This window comes from Lissotriton vulgaris, chromosome 6 (assembly GCF_964263255.1).
Source record: "Lissotriton vulgaris chromosome 6, aLisVul1.2, whole genome shotgun sequence".
In the NCBI taxonomy this organism is placed as follows: domain Eukaryota; kingdom Metazoa; phylum Chordata; class Amphibia; order Caudata; family Salamandridae; genus Lissotriton; species Lissotriton vulgaris.
Genome location: NC_141694.1, coordinates 904410044 through 904428720, shown reverse-complemented (window position 1 = coordinate 904428720; position 18677 = coordinate 904410044).

Genomic DNA, 18677 nt, shown 5'->3' with positions numbered 1-18677 from the left:
AGTGAGGATCCTTGCGGATTGCCGCAGATGACTTCGGTGGCCGCGGATCGAAACGGGGGGAGGCGGACACTCGGGGTTCTTCCGTCGAGGAACAAGATGATCCACTCCAGGGCCGCTCCTTGGATTCTGGTGTTGCTGAGGCGCTGTATCAGGGTGCGGTGGCATACGGTGTTGAAGGCTGCTGAGAAGTCCAGGAGGATGAGGGCAGCAGTTTCCCCATTGTCGAGCAGGGACCTGATGTCGTCGGTGGCAGCGATGAGGGCGGTCTCGGTGCTGTGGTTTGCTCGGAAACCGGACTGTGAGGGGTCGAGGGATCTGTTGGTTTCGAGAAAGGCGGAGAGTTTTCTGTTGACGGTTTTCTCGATTACTTTGGCTGGAAAGGGGAGGAGCGAGATGGGGTGGAAGTTCTTCAGGTCCGTGGGGTCTGCGGTGGGTTTATTCAGGAGGGCGCTCAGCTCGGCATGTTTCCAGCTCTCCGGGAAGGTGGCTGATGCGAAGGAGCTGTTGATGATGTTCCGGAGTTGGGGTGCGATGATGGAGTCTGCTTTTTTGAAGATGTGGTGTGGGCAGGGGACGGTAGGGGAGCCAGAGTGGATGGTGTTCATCAGGCGGGTTGTGTCTTCGGTGCTGACAGGGGTCCAGGTGCAGAGGGTGGTGGTGGGGGGCGCTGGTTCGGTGGTTGGGTGCGTGGTCGGTGCACCGAAGCTGTTGTGTATGTCGGCGATCTTGCGGTGGAAGAACGAGGCGAGTGAGTCGCAGAGGTCTTGCGAGGGTGTGATGTTGTTGTTGCAGGCGCTGGGGTTGGAGAGCTCTTTAACGATGCTGAAGAGTTCCTTGCTGTTGTGGGTGTTGTTGTCCAGTCGTTATTTGAATGTTGTCTTCTCGGTGGTGTGGATCAGCTGGTGGTGTTTGCGGGTGGCGTTCTTGAGGGCGGTCATGTGTTCTGCTGTCTGGTCGCGGCGCCATGTTTTATCGAGGGTGCAGCAGGTTTTCTTGGAATTTTTTAGGTCGTTGGTAAACCAGGAGGCTTTCCTGTTGCAGGGTCTGTTGGGAGGATTCTTCAGTGGTGCGAGTTCTTCGGCGCAGTTGGTGAGCCACTGTGTGAGGTTGCGGGCTGCTTCGTTGGGTTCCGTTGTGCTGTTGGGCGGGTTCTGGCTGAGGGCAGTGGTGAGCTGGTCGGCGGTGATCTTGCTCCAGCTTCTGCGGGGAACCTGTTGCGGGTGGTGGTGGGTTGTGGTTCTCCTGAAGGTGAAGTGGACGCTGCTGTGGTCTGTCCAGTGTAGTCCGGTGGAGTGGCTGAAGGAGATGTGCTTGCTGGAGGAGAAGATGGGGTCAAGCGTGTGGCCGACGTAATGGGTGGGGGTGTTCACCAGTTGCTTGAGTCCGAGGTTGGCGAGGTTGTCCAGAAGGGCGGTGGTGTTGCAGTCCTTGTTGTTCTGCAGGTGGAAGTTGAGGTCCCCTAGGAAGATGTAGTCTGAGGAGGTGAGGGCGTGCGGACTGACGAAGTCTGCGATGGCTTCGCTGAATTGTGTGCGTGGGCCCGGGGGTCTGTAGATGAGGGTGCCTCTGAGGGTGGTCTTGGAGTCGGTGTGAATCTGGAAGTGAAGGTGCTCGGCGGCGGTGAGGGTGTCTTCCGAGTTGGTCGAGATGCGGATGGTGTTTCTGTGGACGATGGTGACACCTCCTCCGGTTTGGTTGATGCGGTCCAACCGGGTGATCTTGTAGCCCTCCGGGATGGCTATGGCGATGTCGGGGGCTGAGGAGGGGTTCATCCAGGTTTCGGTGAGGAAGGCGATGTCTGGTGATGTTGTGTGGAAGAGGTTCCAGAGTTCGACGGCGTGCCTGTGGACGGAGCAGGTGTTGAGCAAGATGCACTTGAGGTGGTTGTTACTGGAGCTCGGCTTGGCGGGTGCTGTGCAGGTTCGGAGGCAGGTGAATTGGCAGGCTTGGCAGGTGAGGGGTCTGTGGGTGCGTTTCGGGGTGGCACGGTAGCAGGCGGGATTCCGGCCGGCGTTGAGTGCGTGGAGGGTGGCAGCGTCGTAAGTCCGTTGGGTGCGTTGGCATTGTCGAGGACCAGGGGTCCTGGCACTGGGCGCGGTCCAGGCGCGGACGGGCGCAGACGGGCTTGTCTTTGGCACGCCTTCGGCACACAATCGGCTTACCCGCTGCTCGTGAATGCTGCGCGTACGCGCGGTCTCCGCCATGAATGGCCAAGTGGGAGGGAGGAGCAGCTGGGAGGCGGGAGAGGGGAGGCCAATGGGGAGCGGGAACGGGTAACAGTAGAAAAAGGGGGCGGGCCGCAGGGGATCAGTGACAGGGAGCGGGAAACAATCACGGGGTGGCCGGCGAGGGGGCAAGCCTCGAAGTAGGCAGGGGCACAAGAATTAAAACAGTATACCGAAACAGTGGCAAAGGAAATAAAACAGTGTACAAAAAACAGTGGCACTAAACAAAATAGCAGGGCACAGATCAGAGAATGCACGGAATACTCAGGGCAACAGGAGCAGCGGCGGACTTGCGGCAGGCAGCGCACCTACACGGGGGGCCGTGCGGTGAGTGGAGCGACCGGCCCTGAGAACAGGGTCAGGGGTCACAGCTCACCACCGTGCGGTCTCCGCCATAAATGGCCAAGTGGGAGGGAGGAGCAGCTGGGAGGCGGGAGCGGGCGGCCAATGGGGAGCAGGAACGGGTAACAGAAGAAAAAGGGGGCGGGCCGCAGGGGATCAGCGGCGGGGAGCGGGAAACAATCACGGGGAGGACGGCGAGGGGACAAGCCTTCAAGTAGGCAGGGGCACAGGAATTAAAACAGTGTACAGAAACAGTGGCACAGGAAATAAAACAGTGTACAAAAAACAGTGGCACTAAACAAAATAGCAGGGCACAGAGCAGATAATGCACGGAATACTCAGGGCAACAGGAGCAGCGGCGGACTTGCGGCAGGCAGCGCACCTACACGAGGGGCCGTGCGGTGAGTGGAGCGACCGGCCCTGAGAACTGGTCAGTTCGTTTTACATTCAAGTCCAGAGTGATTGGAGTTAGTGGTGTTCGCACAGGGAGGCTTAGGAGCATTCTATTAAATCTCTTTTCCCTGCCTCAAAATTCTTTTTACAGTGGGGCCCCCATATTTCGGCCCCATACAGTGTTGTCGATTGAGCTTTATATTAGAACACCACCAGGGCTGGGGAAACTGCCTTGGAAAAGCCATTCCTATACTTTTTCATAATGGGTAAGGAATTTAGGAGCAAAGCTATCTTGCTTTTTTCCATTTGTGTTTTCCATGCTATCTTTGTGTCCAAGGATATACCCAGATAGCTAAAACTCTGCACGTACTCCAACTTTTGGCCATTCAAAGCTATGTTTTTCCTAAACGTTTTATGGGGATTTATGGCCATGTATTTGGTTTTACTGGTGTTTATTTCAAGACCTTTCGTATTGCAATATGTATAAAAGGAGTCTATTTGGCTTTGCAATCCTTTTGGCGTTTGTGATATTAGTATGGTGTCGTCAGCGAATAAAAGCGCTGACACCAGCTCACCCCCCCAATTTAGGTGCCTCATTCATACAACCATTCAAAAAATTGGGGATATCATTTACATACAGTGAAAATAGTGTTGGTGCCAGTATGCATCCTTGGCGTACACCCCTTTTTATAGGGATTGCTTCTGTTAGTTCGTCCTTCTAACCCCACCTTACTTTTGTGTAATTATCTTTATGTAGCCTTATTATCTACTCAAGTAGTTCGCCAGGCACCCCTTGACGTCTCAATGTGTCCCATAGTAAGACACGCGGGATAAGGTCAAACGCTGCCTTTAAGTCTACAAAGGCAACGTAAAGGTTGCCCTTTCTTAATTTTAAATATTTCCAACACAAGCATGTAAACCTGAAAACCTGGTCCGTTGTGCTAAGTTTTATTCTAAAACCTGCCTGTATTTTGTAAGGACATTGTTTTCCTCAATCCATGTGTTTAATCAATTTAAAATATGCCTAGCGAAAATTTTCTGTAAAATATCCATTAAACTAATTGGGCGATAGTTTGCTGGGTCATAGCGGTTCCCTTTTTTAAAAATTGTAGTGATTTTGGCCCCTTTCCAGGTTTCCGTAATTGGAGCACCCGAAGCTGTAGCATTGCATAAACAATTAATGTATGGACCCCAGACACTGATATCATGCTTCAGTAAATCCCCCGGAATTTTATCAGGGCCGGGGGCTTTCCCTGGTCTGACTGCACTAATTGCCAGTATTGTTTCATCCAAGCTAAAAACTAAGTTAAGATCCTTTGTATTAGGTAGCAACCCATCACTAGGTAAGGATATCCTACTTCCTGGTTCCGCATACCAACTCGTGAAATAGACCACCCAAGGGTCTGCGTCACGATATATATCTTTAATATCCTTCCCCGTCACAATCCCTTTGGCTACGAGCCTCAAAAATACCAACTGATCCTTAGACTTGGCTGCATTAAGTAAATCTGTCCAAATGGCATCGTCCCAGGTTTTTTTCACGTTGTCATGCATTTTCTTGTATTTAATCCTAGTCTCCTTTATACTAATTGTATTGCCGTTTTTTTATTGCTGTTATTAATTCAGTCTTTACATCACAGCAACCTTTGTCATACCATAGATTTACTTCTATATTTTGGCCTTTATTTCCTCCTTTATTCTGTTTGGTAAAAATCGGCGTCAGTGCTACCAAAAGGTCTTTTTGTAATTCAAGAAAATAGTCCTTCTCTATTATTGAGTCTGTGTGAGATTCAAAAGTGTCTGCGCTCCTGGAAACCACTCTCCTCCTAACCACTTCCCTCAGGAAGATAACAGCCTCTACAGGGGTGAAGATTAAAATTACCAAGAATCAACAAAGTTGTATAATTACTAAAGTTAGTAGAACAGAAGGAATTCTAGAAAGTGGTAAGTAAAACCAGCACATCCTCGGACTCCTCATGAAGAGCATTGTAAATATTAATGCACTAAAGCCTAGTATTGTTCTAAAAAGAGAGGAGGAACCCGAGTATATGGGAGGAAGCATTCTCTTAAACTTTAAAAGTCAGATCTAGTTTTACAGAGGTCACAAGTACCCCACTTGCTTTCCCACTGGGCGAGGAAGGGTGAGGCATTGATTGTGAAGGAAGCATAACCATTTATATGGACCTTTCCTTGTATTCCAGGTTTTCTGAATAGATATAATGTCGTACGGGGCAAGGGACTTTCACTAGTTGGGCTAATCAAATTTGCCCCGCAAGCCTGCTATGTTCCAACACATAACCTGAAGAGTCCTGGAGGGTTTGATAGAGTATTAGTAGCTCTAGTGTTGAGGTCCCTCCCCAGTCAGTCTTGATCGTTCAGTCTGCTCAGGGGTTCATAATGATTGGACAGGGCAAAGTTCAGGCCCTGGTTCAAAGCATGATCATAAGCAGGGGCCTTGGAAACAACTTGAAAAAAGACCCCCTGGGGAGGCAAACCCAGGATCACAGGTTTATTCAAATAACCCAAAGGCAGGACTGTGCGTGATCTGACAAGGGACTACTGAGCCCACCCCAAGATTTAATACCATGAAAGCAGACCTGTGGGTGTGGCAAAAATTTACTACAATACAGTCGCCCCAGAAGGATTTGGAGGCGCTGCCTAGCCAACCTACCCTATGTAGCATCATTATTTAACCATATAGCACCAGTCTAACCTCTGGAGGGACCATCTCAGAAAGCCAATGAACAATATTGTTCTTGAGATGCTGGAAATCCTCTTGTACAGTTTGCGATACAGGCGTAACATTGGCCAAAACTAAAGCATAGGGGGTGCAAGCAGGAGGGTGATGCAAAATGGCAGTGGAAGTGGTGCAAACCTGAGAAGCCGGCATCTGAGCTTTCTGAAAGACCAGGGGACACCCCTGCCCTGGGTGTGGTGCATATGAAGCTATCCTGAACCCAACCCAAAAGACTGCACTATCAACTCTCCCAGAAGTGTGTCCACTTGGTGCGGCGATGATACCTGAGGGATTACGAATAGTGCTTCCTTTAGCTGTTAAATCACCTACATTATCTGCACTGGAAGGGTGTCCTGTTGTAGTATGGGAATGCTCATCATGTACGCAAATATCTGAGGAAGGGCACATTCAACTGAGTTATGTTATGCAGGATATTTGGGTTTGAGTCATTTTACACAAGATCATTTCTTTGAGTTTAGAAAGCTTTCTTAAATATGATTTACAAAGTAAAACATCAATACATTTAAAAATGGCAATGAAAAGAAGAATAAAAGTATTAAAATATGACAATATGCAACGCAACTCCCAAAAGGGATAAATAAGCTGTACCAATGAACAGCTTTTTAAAGGTAGTTTGTTTTGTGGGAGGGGAGGAGAAAGTAAATAGAAAGAGAGGGGAAGGGAGAGGAAGACAAATAGGGCAACCTAGAATGCAAATTCAATACCTGAAATTTCTATAAAGACATAAAGTGATAAACAACTGTAAACGTTATTAGAAGATAAGAGAGAGAAAAAATGAATATTTAAGGGATGTGTCTGGTAAGGAACTCAGTTAACGGCAACCATAACAAGTCCTTTTTGAGTAATAAAGGTGCAGTGGTGGCAAAGGCGCGATCCAGCCTATGGTGATGACATAACAAGTTCCACCAGGCATTATACAAGATCTTTGAAGTATCTTTCCAGTTGGTAGTAATTATCTGAAAAGAAATTGCTAATAAAAAGATCTATGAATTTACGTACCTTGCAATGAACATTCCATATAGGCGAAGAACCACCAAAGAAAATATGCTCAATCTCAAAGGGCTAGTCAGTGGCTAAAATATCATTTAGTTTTAACCAGATGCGAGACCAGAGAGACTTAACCAACGGACACTGAAAAAACATATGTATAAAATCACTATTGTCATGTGTGCAGGACGAACACCTTTTGGAATTAAGTAACTTGAATTTGTGTAAATCAGAAGGAGTAAAAAAAGTCTATTGTAAAAAAAATAAAAAGTCTGTGTGGTGCTGGCGGCCCGAGAAACTGTGTGTATTTTGGACCAAATAGTGTCCCAAACCTGTAGAGAAAATTCTTGACGGTACAAAAGGGGGTGGTGATGGACGGAGCATCTGAACCAATCAAACACTCACACCCAGTCAACAGATCTGGGTTTAATCCATCACCGTTCTTTAGCCCCCTCTGCCACCCCAGTTCAGACATGGCCATATGCAAATCAGACTGACCCTGTGCCTCATGGGAACAGTCCAGCCCAAACTGCCAAGCCATGCCTTCGCTGAACCGGAAACAAGCTACAGAGGACCGGTTTCTGGCATTTCAGCCGTCTTCAGCCCGGCTTGCTTGAATCCAGTGGCAAAGTGAGCAAGGGACTCACGTCTGAGCATACCCTGCCAACTTGTGGCGAACAAAGCGGTACAAAAGGGGGTGGTGATGGACGGAGCATCTGAACCAATCAGACACTCACACCCAGTAAACAGATCTGGGTTTAATCCATCACCGTTCTTTAGCCCACTCTGCCACCCCAGTTCAGACATGGCCATAAGCAAATCAGTCTGACCCAGTGCCTCATGGGAACAGTCCAGCCCGAACTGCCAAGCCATGCCTTCCCTGGACCGGAAACAAGCTACCGAGGACCGGTTTCCGGCATTTCAGCCGCCTTCAGCCCGGCTTGCTTGAATTCAGTGGCAAAGTGAGCAAGGGACTCATGTCTGAGCATACCCTGCCAACTTATGGCAAACAAAGCGGTAAAAAAGGGGGTGGCGATGAACGGAGCATCTGAACCAATCAAACACTCACACCCAGTCAACAGATCTCGGTTTAATCCATCACCATTCTTTAGCCCACTTTGCCACCCCAGTTCAGACATGGCCAAATGCAAATCAGTCTGTCCCTGTGCCTCATGGGAACAGTCCAGCCCGAACTGCCAAGCCATGCCTTCCCTGGACCGGAAACAAGCTACCGAGGACCGGTTTCTGGCATTTCAGCCGTCTTCAGCCTAGCTTGCTTGAATCCAGTGGCAAAGTGAGCAAGGGACTCACGTCTGAGCATATCCTGCCAACTTATGGCGAACAAAGCAGTACAAAAGGGGTGGTGAAAATTCTTGAGCTAGGTCTTTTTCTCATAAAAGCTTGAGTTTAGATTTGAGCCTATCAGTGGTTGGAAGGGAAAGTATTTTATAGATAGCAGCAGCTCTGAAAGGAATAGAAAAATCTGGTGGAGATGAGAGAGTCGGCGGTGGTGGTTAGGGAACTACTCTGGGAAATAATACAGGTTAGAGCATGTTTAAGTAGGGGAAATTGGGACAAGTGTGCGTTAGAGAGATGAAAAGTATCACAGATGTCTGGGAAAGATCTCAGGGAATTATCATTAAGTAAGTGATCATAGGTAATGATACCTTTATCAATCCATTCTTTCCATAAAAGCGCTCTGGTATTAATCTTTAGGAATTTATTGTACCAGATCGGAGTAAGAAAGTGAAGATCAGCCTGCGAGAGAAAAGATCTTAACAATGCAAGCGCTAGTGCTTTGGACTGTTTAAAAGTGGGGGTAAGAAATGTCTTCGGAGGTTGAGATAAACGAGTGGCTGTAAGGAAAGTAAAAGGAGCGAGTTGCGCAAGTTCTAGTGAGCTCCAGGCTGTTAAGGGAGGGGAAGAAGAATCTGTGAGGAAAGGCCAAATTTGTTTTAAAGTAAAGGCTAAGTGAAATCGAGAAATATTAGGAAAATTTAACCCACCTAAATCTTTGGGCTGTTGGAGGCGAGAGAGAGAGATCCTAGCTTTGCGATTATCCCATAAGAATTTTGTTAGGAGGCGAATAATGGTTTTGAAAAAAAAATGGGGAGAGAGATGGGAAGCATCGAAAGATAGAAATTGACAATAGGAGTAACATCATTTTAACGGTTGCTAGCCTCCCCCACCAAGATAAGAAAAGTGGAGACCAACCATCTATGAATGAGGAAACTTTTTAAGTATATTCTTGTGATTTATTTTAATGGTTTCTCTGATAGTATTAGCATAAAGAATACCTAGACATTTAATATATCTGGGATTCCATTCAAAACCAGAACCCAGAAACATATGGGAGAAGCAGAATCTGTTAAGAGGTAAAACTTCTGATTTGTCTATATTCAATGTATATCCAGAAACTAAGGAGAAATCATGTAATAAAGAAAAAAGTGCAGGCAAAGAAATGGCCGGATTAGAAATGTAAAGTAGAATATCATCTGCGTAAAGAGTAAACTCAATCTCAATATTTTTATATGTGAAGCCAGTATAGGATATGGAACACCCTATTTTTTCTAAGAAAGGTTCTAATGCAAGGATGAAAAGAAGGGGAGAGAGGAGACAACCTTGCCTGGTTCCTCTATGAAGGGAGAAATAATTTGATTGTGCACCATTTACCCAAATAGAAGTAGAAGGTTCAGAATACAGCAGTTGAAAATAGCGAATAATGGGGGGGACTAAAACCATGCCCTCTCAATGCTCCAAACATAAAATCCCAATTGACCCTATGAAAGGCTTTTTCAGGATCTAATGTGATCGACCTTTGACAAATCCAGACTGATAGATATTGACAAGATCAGGGATGACTTTATTAATACGAATGGCTAGAATTTTGGCATAAATTTTACAATCTGTATTAATTAGGGAGATGGGCCGATAATTTTTGCAGAGGGAAGGATCTTTATCGTTTTTAGGAATTAGGCAATCATTGCCTGTGTGAAGGATCCCCTAGATTCACCTTTAGCAAGAAAATGATTGATCAATGAAAGTAAGTGTGGTATTAAAAAATTCTTAAAGTGGAGATAAAAACGCACAGTAAAGCCATCTGGCCCGGGTGTTTTGTCCTTGGGCAGAAGAGTAATAGCATTAAGAATTTCCTTCTCTGAGATAGGAATGTCCAGGGATGAGAGATCCACAGGATTGGCAAGGGATTTGGGGATAGACTGAAAGAAAGAGTCAATTTGTGCAGAGGAAGGGCTGGATTCTGGAGTGTAGAGAGAAGAATAGTATTGGACAAAGCAGTCAAGGATTTTAGCATCAGTGGACTGACAAACTACCTGAGAGTCAGTGATGGCTACAATTTAGGTTTTTGCTTTTTGATTTTAAGATAATTTGCAAGTGATTTGCCTGCTTTGTTATGCCCACCATACATTTTAGCATTACATTTGAGAAGGTTATTGGAAGCAGAGTTCCAGACATGTTTGTTGAATTGCATTTTGGCTTTGATAAGAGAAGATAGTGTGTCAGAGGAATGAGTGGTAAAGTATAGGTGTTCAAGTTCTTTAATTAGTTTAAGGATTTGAGATGATTGTGAGAGGGCCTGTTTCTTCTTTCGGGATACAACGTTAATAATGCAACCTCTAGCGGCAGCCGTGAAGGCATCCCAAATAAAATGAAAATCAGAGGTAGAATTAGGGTTATTGTGAAAACATTCTTCCATGAAAAGCGTAAAATGAGCACTAAACTGGGAATCTTAAAGGAGAGAGTTATTAAAGCACTAACAATGACGGGGGCATGGTCTGAAATAAGGATAGAACCTATTTCTGAGTTAGTCATAAATTGGAAAGCATGTTGAGTAAGGAAAATATAACCAATACGAGAGTGTGATGCATGCACTGGAGAAAAAAAGGAAAATTCAAGTGAATCAGGATGGGATGTTCTCCTGGAATCTATAAGACCTCTGGGAGAAATTGTTTTGTGAAAGGATTTTTGCATCTTATTGGGAACATATCTGGTATGTGATTTTCGGTCTAAAAAGGGGTCCATGAGCTGGAAACAATCGCCACCCACAATTAGATCTTCGGTTGCATGTGGGGAAAGAAGTGAGGAGAAATCATTTCCAAAAGGTTGAATCAATACCATTAGGGCCATAAACATTACAAAAAGAAAGTTGTACATTGTTAACAATACTATCTAAAAACAACCATTTACCATTAGTGTCATGAAACTCATTTTGTAACTGGACAGTCAACGATTTATTAAACAAAATTACAACACCATTTTTGTTGTTAACAGCTGGAGAGCAAAAGGCTTTTCCTACCCATTGTTTGCGAAATTAAGACAGATCTTGTAAAGTATGATGTGTTTCTTGCAGTAAAGCCACTTGACATTTCAGTCTCACTAAATGAGACAGAAAACATTGCTTTTTAATAGGAATACCTTTAACATTCCAAGAAATAATTCTAAGACCAGTCATTCCTGAAAATAGAATGAGAGTATGAAAAAAAATGTAGAACAGTCAGAGAAGAACAGGAGAAAAGAGGAAAAGATTAAAGAAATATTAAAAAAGTAATAAGAACAAAGAAAGGTGAGTGGAAAAGAAAATGGTCCATGTGACCACCACTGAAAAAAGAACCGAAACAGATCAAGAAAACTGTAAGAATCATAAACTGGAATAAGAAAATAGAAGGAAATGTAGTAGGGGGTAGGTAAGCAAAATGTTGCTAGAGAAAGAAAAGAAAAGGAGGAATAACCACCACAAAAATATAGTAAAATGAATAAGTTGAAAATGAAAATTTATTTATTTATTTATTTAAAACATTTATAGAGCGCGACTGTCACCTGGCAGATATCCTGGCGCTGGTAGCTTACTCCTGGGTTAGAAGCAACGGGAGTTAATTAAGGGGGGGCGGGGGTGGAAGGCTGGGGGAAGAGCCATGTTTTTATTCGTTTCCTGAAGGGTAGGAGCTGAGGAATTTGGCGAATGTCGGCAGGCAGACTGTTCCAGAGCTTGGCAGCAGCTACTCTGAAAGATCTTCCCCCGATCCTAGCCTTCTTAAATCTAGGTACTTTCACAAGGCAGGCGGTCGCGGATCGTAGCGTTCTGGTAGGGATGTACCAAGAGAACAGATGTTGAAGAGGTCTTGGTCCTGAACCGTGTAGTGTCTTGAAGACCAAGCAAAGGGCCTTGAAGGCTATTCGTTGCTTCAAGGGAAGCCAGTGCAACTCGGCCAAGGCAGCAGTGGCCAAGGATCTCCTGGTCCATCCTAGGGCCAGTTTGGCTGCTGCCGACTGGACTTGTTGGAGTCTGTCCAACAGTGTCGAAGGAGATTCAAGCAGGAGGGCGTTACAATAGTCGAGGCGACTCAGAATAGTGCACCTGACTATCAATGCTCGGGCTGGAGGTGGTAATAATGGAAGGATTTTGCGCAGAGAGCGCATAAGGGCTGAGCAGGTGGCGACTGTTCATGTAACCTGCGTTTCCATGCTAAGTTTGTTGTTTAGCATGACGCCCAAATTGCGAACGCTGGCGACAGGTAGCGGATTGTTTCGGTTTTCCGGGGGCCAGAACTCCGCAGGCAGAAGGCGAGGTATACGGCTCGCAGGACAGAACAGAACCTCAGTTTTCGAGGAGTTGAATTGGAGGGAGTTCCGGTGTAACCAGCCTGCGGTGTCTCTTAGGCAGTTGTGGAAGGCTTCCAGAGGAATGGAATCTTCGCCCTCCCAAGAGAGAAGGAGCTGGGTATCGTCCGCATAATTTACTGTAGTCATCTTGTGGGATTTGATTAAAGTGACCAGTGGTTTTAAGTACACATTGAAAAGGATCGGACTGATAGAGGAACCCTGGGGTACACCGTGAGGGACAGGGGAGAAGGCAGATTGGAAAGGAGGGAGGGATACGGCCTGTTTTCTATCTCTAAGATAGGAGTGAAACCAGAGCAGGGCCGGAATACAACAGAAAATATACAGAACACAGAGAGAACAGGAAGAGAAGTAGGAAGGCAGAAGTAAAATAGAGGGCAAACAAACTTGAAAAGCAGAAAGGGAAAAATAACTTGTGCAGATTGACCACAGAATGCAAAAAGGTGCCAAATAATGAGGATGTGAAGAAAGCATGCAATAGAGTAAGGGAACCAAAGAGGAGAGGAAAAGAGACAGAAGGAAAAAGGAGAAAAGGGAACAGGGAAGGAAGAAGAAAAAAAGAGCAATATCTCCCAAAGAAAATAGGAAAAAAGAAATGACAATAAGCTGAGAGACTTCAGTCATATTAGTCAAGGAAGAGGGAACAAATAACATTGTTGGAGGAGGGGGGCCGGAGAGAAGAATCAAGATGACCACACCACTGGGAGGGCATCGAGAACAGAGATCGACGATATAACTTTAGATGAAAGGGTAGGGATGAAATAATCAAAACAGGACATGGTAAACAAAGGAAACAGTGAGACAATAAAAAACTTGAGCTTACCAGGATCTAGGGGAACACATCAACGGGTTACGTCAGACAAAATAGACAAACGGATGGTGTTAGGAGGGATCTTCAACCCCAGCACAGAATAAACCTAAAACAAAAGAACAGTTAACAATTAACAGTAATTAAGAACAACGTTGACCTAAAGAGAAGAGACAATGGAAAAAAAAAATTTGGGAAAATAATGACAAGACAATTAGTGTTTGCCAAGTTCCATGTGTTCTTTACGGTGGGAATGAATGAACTTCCTAAGGTTGGCTGGGTCCTCAAATGAAAATGTCCTGTCTTTGTAAGTCACTTTGAAGAAACAAGGGTGTATAAGACCACATCGGGCATTCATAGATTTCAAGGCCGGTCTAAGATCCAGGAACTCCTTGCGTCTACTGGCAGTTGGCGTGATCACATCTTGACTAAAAAAGACCTTATGACCAGACCAGAACATCTGCTTGTGTTGTTTAGCTGCGGTAAGGATAGCCATTAAGTTAGAGTATAGCAAAAAGTAGGCAATTATACCTCTTGGCTTGGTGGCAGAGGATGCATTTTGAAGCCCCAATCTATAAGCTCTATGAATATTAAAATCAACTGATTTTGGGAGGCCAACAATTTACAGAACCTGAGATTTTAAGAAGGAGATCATGTCAGATCCTTCAGAACCCTCTGGAATGCCATAAATTCTGAGGTTATTACGCCAATTACGATTTTATAAATCCTCTGTAGACTTTTTAAGTTGGTTCACTTCCTTAGTAAGGGAGTCAACTTTAGCGATAACGTCTTGAGCATCGCTTACCTTCTGTTCAAAATCTGATAATCTCATATCCACGCCAGACCATTTTTCTTCAATTCTTTGTAGAGTAGTAGTAGTGTCTGACATGAAAGGGCGAAAGAGATGTAGTTCGTCCATGATATCCTCTAACGTGATAGGAAGAGGAGATTTACTTGGAGAAGAAGAGTCCTTTTTCAGGCGTTTGCTGTTATTACCAGTAGCCGCTTTGCGACCCCCAGAAGTAGTCCCTGAAGTGCAATGGGATTTGGTAGACTGCATGAGATCCATAGTAAACTAATAAAGAAAAGAATAGAGTACTGACAAGAAGCACAAAATAACAAGTGTTGAGGACCAAGGTCTAAAGTATCTGATTCAGTTGGGGCATCTATCGCAAGATGTATGGGAGGTGTGAAGTATCAGCCAGTGTATTGAAGAGACAGCTGCAGACACGATGAACCAGGCAAGCAGCAGTGTAAGTCTATCCAAGGGTAATCACAGTTGTCAGAGCAAAAAAAAACGACCATTGTAAGAAGAAAGGCCAATGAAGGTGTTTCTGTGGTGAATGAATAAGGTGACGAATCCGTTGAAAAGTAAAAACAGCAAAGTAGTAAGCGTTTGAGCGTATTGGCAATGCTAAAAGTAATAGTGCATAAGAGAGAGCTATTAGAGGAGGCTTCGGACGTAGATTTAAAGTAGCAGTAATGCGGATTAGCACGTATTAGTATCAATGCCCATTGAAAGACAGCTGAACCTGGTCACCAGCATTACAGATCAATATGCATCATAAGGAACTTGCAGACATAGGTGATATATACCCATGAGTTGGAGGAGACGTTTACACTGCCATAAGTATTTAAACATAAACAGCCATTATCTCAGCTGGGCTGAGGTGAGGAGACAAAAATGGCATTGTTGCAAAAAGCAACATCCATGAAGCACAAGAAAATCTGCAACCACCAAATTATAGAGAAAAATGCAGATACTACTCCTTAATCACTTTTTTTTAAAAGCAAATGTTGAAATGGGCATTCTCAAAAACCGCCATCAATTGAGGGAAGAATAGTTGTGCAGTGCATCGTGCACACACAAAATGGCAGGCGCAACAATCCGGCCGAGATGACAGGATCGGTAAAATGCAGAAAACTAGCCTTTCCTCACATAACAGCAGTCGGAAACCCGCCACAATGATCCCAGCGGTTTCCCACATACGTGGAGCTGAATGCAGACATAAACAAGGTTGGGAAGCAGTCCCTTCGCAGTGAGGCAGACGCCGACTCTGCGGAGCCTCCTCAGGACGTGGCCATCTTGCCGCCGCCCCGCTCTCTCCACACAAGATCATTTCAATCTGTTCCCTAAGGCCTCTCGCTCAGAGGGGAATCTGACAGCGCTAAGAGCGCTTGCTGGAGGGAATCCCTGCCCCCTTGCAGGTCACACAATACTTGCACCTCCAGATGCATTGAGAACTGGGAGATGGAGTGACCCCACCAGGGTCTCCATCAACTGGGCTCAGTACCCCCACAAGAGTCATTTCGGCATGTCCCACGCAGAAGGGAAGTCAACAGTGTGATGAGCCCTGGCGGGAGGGCAGCCCCATCTCCTTGCAAGTCATGCAATGCTTGCACCTCCAGGCACGTTGAGAACTGGGAGAAAAAATCTCCCCACCAAGGTGCCCAAGCACAGAGCTCACTACCGCCAGAAGAGTATTTTCTACGTGGTAATGTGCATCAAAAGTAGGTGGTTGTTGCTGTGATGGTCTTTCAGTGGCTTATCTGTCACATTTCTTATTTTCATGTGCAGATCCTTCTATGAGTTATGTAGAAGATGCAACTATAAGTCATCACTTTTTCCCTTCTAAGTGAAGCATAACAATTGAGATTCACATTTTTTTACACTTGTACATTCAAATTATGTGGTAAAAAGTAACAAGGACAGTGCTGGAAATAGAAAAGAATGATTTCAGAAACCTTTAAATTGGGGGTGAAGGTTTGACGCCGAAAAGGGGGTGGAGTTATGAGAGGCGCAATTATTATAATCTGAGTCTGACAGTGATTTTATACTTTTTTTTAAAACTCTGCTGCGAATTGGCAGCAATAGCAAACGTGACAGTAATTTTTAATTGGTCACTGAGAGGCTGCATTTTAACATATTTTACAATGTTAATGCACCTTTCTGCAGATATCGTTGTGTGCCCAGAAATTTTCAGGTGATAATAACAACAATAAGATAACTCTGGTGGTTAAGGCACTCCTTGTAAAGTTCTGTTTTGTCTAGTCACAGTTTTGATTCACGAAATAGCATAGACAGTTAAAGTGCCTTTGCCGCAAATCCCATCATGTTACATGCAGATCACAGATTTGTATTTCAAGTACATAGGTAAATGGGTAACTGTTTTTGATAAGGAGAATTTTTACTTACTTGCAGTTCAAAAGTTGCAATCCTTCTAATATAGCACTACAACCTATGAATGGGCATCAAAGAGCTGCATGCAAACTGCAAGGAACAGGTGTAGCATCTTATTGTATTTTTCTCAAGCTGTTACTATTCTAAGGTTGCCAAAATAGGGTTCCTTTGGGTAGTAATGAAGTATTCTTATTAACAGCAACCCCAAACACTGTGTTGAGTGTTAAATTAATGCTTTGTGTTTCTATGTGCAATGCACTTTTAACATATAATTCCTTCAATATGGACAATATGTGACTCCTTCACCTTGTAACCTTCACTTATGGTGCATTTTCTGTACATTGATTTACACATTTATATGATTCAATATCTCTGAATAATATGTCATATAAAGAGTTCTGAGACCCTATACTGGGATAAGCAACACTATAAGCCAATAGGTCTCGCCTTTGGGACCTTATACGTATTTAGCCATGCAACAGTTGATATTGATGCACAAGGGATATTGTGCTGGATAACTAAACACGTATAAGGTTCCAAAGGCGAGACCTATTGGCTATGCCAATGCGTGTTCCTGTTGCTATTTCCTCTGGGGCGCTCCAGTTGTTTTAGCATGTGTGGCCTTTGGGTGAAAGACCCGAGATTTGCCGTGGATCTTGTAGCTCTTAAGGGGCAGAATTAAAAGGGTCATAATGAAATCAGAGTGCTCACTGCCCTTAGCTGCCATCAGCTAGACTACTGTTTCTCTCTAAAGCAGGAACATTAATCACAGGAGCTATCTTGACATTTTTATTGCTGCCTGAAAATTGGATGTACAAGGAATTCTGCGCAGGTGTTTTTGAATTGTAAGTTATACAAACACCTATTCTGACTGTCTAGAAATAGCCTAAGGTGGGTTGGGTGGTTGGGGGGGGGGGGTGCCTGTGGTGAAGGTGAAACTAAACAAAGTCTGCCCTGGAGCCATCCCGCAAGCTTATATGTTGTTAGAACAAGTCTGCAGACTAGGGATATGTGTTCCAAAAATTAGAAATAATAAAACGGCGGCAACGTTTTTAAAGGCAAGTTTCTTCTCAGATAATTTTTATAATTACTGCGGAAATATGATTCCGCACTAATTATAAAGCATTTGCTGAAGCCTGGTGACATGCTTAGGAGGGTGCTGGATGAATTTGTTGGTACCACCAAGAACTTATTGGGCTGACGGTGTGCCTGTTGTTTTGGTTTTTAAATGCAATCTTGTGCTCTATACTGTTTCCAGTAAGAATGAACTCGCTCCTCACCTGAGACACCCAACTGTATTTACATAGTTTAGTAGGAGGCACATTTTTTTTTTGTAATCAGGGAACCCATGTCTTCTTTTGACAGATTAAAACACTTCCCACATGGGCCAGCCACGCAGTCGGACACTTTCCACCAATGCCCTAGCACCTTACAACACTGCGTTTTATCTCGCACACCTTTTGGCTTGGCCACACGCCAACGCTTGATAATAAAAGCAAACTAGGAGTTAAGCTTTAGTCCTCGTGCAGAGCATCAAAACACTGGTACCTCATCTGGGCGCAAGCCCCTGCAGTGGAGTATAATCCGTTTACAAATGCACTTCGTAAAGGGTGCAAAGCACTACATAAAACTGTAATATAATGCTGTAATGTGACTATTGGTCAATAAACAGCACGCCTTTCTCTACACGGTTACCTGTTTCTGGGTAAAGGATTCCATCATCTTCTGCAAAACTTAATCTAGAAGTTCCAAGGAAATAGTTTCTGAGTTAGGTTCTCCTATCTCCCCGAGTGAAGTGGAAAGTATATGGTGTAGTTATGAGGTGTTCTGCACAGTAATTCTGTGGCAGTTGTTTATCTCTGCTCAATGATGAGATAGTAATTGTTTCTCACATTTTCAATACTTGCTGTAAGTGGCTGTGGGAGACGCTGAAGGCCTTCTCTTCTGCTTGGTGATCTGAGTGTGTGTGGGAGTCTGCCGCCAGGCTCCTGGAGGTCTGAGCCGGGTGCTTATTTCTGGACACATTGGATTCACCCCGTGGGAAGCGGCTTAATGTGGGTAGGGAGCAGCATCCCGGGTGGGGCTATTTCCTGTGTGCAGAATGTTTGTGAGGCATGGTCTCCTTTCAGTTACAGGAAACGGGGCCCACGTGAGAGCCGAGATACTGATCTCGTTGCTCAATGTGTGGAGCACGTGATGGTTGACTGGGGTTGGGGTGCATTTTAACATTGAGCACCTAAAGCAACCGCTCTCGAGCGCAGTCATCTGTGAAGCTCCCACACTGGCAGGGGGCTGAAGTAATAGTGCAATTGCACTAAACAGCCCAGCCCCCTGAACGCGCTGTAG